Source organism: Octodon degus, unplaced genomic scaffold (genome assembly GCF_000260255.1).
Source record: "Octodon degus isolate 3935 unplaced genomic scaffold, OctDeg1.0 scaffold00102, whole genome shotgun sequence".
NCBI lineage: Eukaryota > Metazoa > Chordata > Mammalia > Rodentia > Octodontidae > Octodon > Octodon degus.
This window is the reverse complement of record NW_004524678.1, coordinates 3,688,010-3,689,883: the sequence shown is the minus strand read 5'-3', so window position 1 is coordinate 3,689,883 and position 1,874 is coordinate 3,688,010.

Below are 1,874 nucleotides of genomic sequence, written 5' to 3'. Positions count from 1 at the left end.
AGACAGACAGACAGACAGACAGACAGACAGATAATTGGCCTCTTCAAGAGAAAGGACTAAAGAAGATTTCCCTGTCTGTACTGGCATAGGCTTTTTTTTTTTTTTGAGATTATGAATTGCTCTACTAATAGAAAGAATTCGCAAGTGCTCCATCTGTAATAAATCCCATTTAATATTCATGCCCGAAATAAACTGAGTTCTTGCCCTAATCTGGCTTGCTATTACTTCTTAGCCCCAGGAAAAGATCGTTCCAGCGGAAGCTCTTCCAAACATTTGGAGAGGAGGGAGTGGAGGCCGAAAGTGAGAAGTCCGATTCTGCCTTCCCAGGACATTACTTAGTGTCACTGCCCTCTGGCCCTGGATGCTTTCGAGACAAGCGGCTCGTCTTGGTTTACTGAAGGGTCCATGTCTGGTTGACAAGGATCATTCAAGGCCATCCTTTGAAGTGTCTCGCCCTACCCTTCATGGGCAAGTCCCGAGTTCTATTTTGTGTCCTGATAAGCTTGTCCTTTTCTGCAAGGGACAGTGAAAGACTCTTATCTGACCTTCAGTTTTACTGACAAATTCCAAGCAGCAGTCTGCATGGCCTAGATACCGACTGAATGCATTTTCCATTTTATTTAGACATTAAGAGGAAACATGGAGGATAGTTTAGCTTTATGATCTAGGGGAGACCAAGTTAACAGTAGATGTGTTCTCAGTGCCCGTGCAGAGCACAGGGCCACAAAACTGTGTCCTGCGGCGTGACCCCTCCTCACCTGAGGCGACCCAGTGCAAATGCCTGTAGCTTCTTCACTGTTATTTAAGATATTTCTGTCCCTCTGCTCTGGCATTTGGATATTATTGTCAACTTCCGATCAAAGTTATTTTGGGCTTGATTGTACTTTTATGGAGTTTGCAGGTCAACTTGGAGAATGTTCTTTTATAGAATATTGAGTCTTCCCCACACTGGGGACCAAGACTTTGACACATGGGCCTCTGGGGACATTCCAGGTCTAAGCTATACCACTCCTGTTGTCTTCATCTGAGACAGGCCACCTTTTAAAGTCAGTGCTTCTTCCGTTTCCTTATTGTGGTGATGACTGTCTTCTCCGTCTTAGTTTCTCCAATAGGTATTCATATTGTTATGCTTCATGTACATTCAATTTTATTTATATTTATTGCCATGTGTACTAATATTTGTGTTTATTGTTGAATATTGCTTTGCTCTTTTCTTTCTTTCTTTCTTTCTTTCTTTCTTTCTTTCTTTCTTTCTTTCTTTCTTTCTTTCTTTTGGAGACAGGGTCTCACTATGTAGTTCAGGCTGGCCTCAAACTCACTGTGCAACCTGGGCCTATCTGGCCTTGAATTGGCAGCAACCCTCCTGGCTCAGCCTCCCCAAATTTTCTTCCTAATGAGGTACATTTTCAGTAGATAATTAAGTGGGACTGGAAGTGGTAAATTCTTTCTATGTTTGTCCCTAAATATCTGTTCAGCTCTCTTTTAAATTAAGGGACTCTAAGTTGATAGTTTTTTCAATAGATTTGGAATTTTGTTTTCTTTTTCTGTGCAACCTATTGTCCCTAATGGGAAATCAGCTGCTGAGAGAGCTGTCATTTCATTGTAATTTGTCTCTTTTCTCTATTTCCTGGAGAGATTTTAAATTTTTTTTTTTTTTTCCAGAGCCGGAGATTGAACTCAGGCCCTTGCGCTTGCCAGGCAAGTGCTTATTCTACTGAGCTATCTCTCTATCTCTCTGGCCCCAATTGTTGTTGTTGTTATTCTGCAATTTTACCACAATGTATCTAGAAGTAAATTTATTTTTATTTAGCCACTTCAGGGTCCGGGCACTTTTCTCTCTGAGACAATTATGCATCATTCTTTTCTCAAAAAAA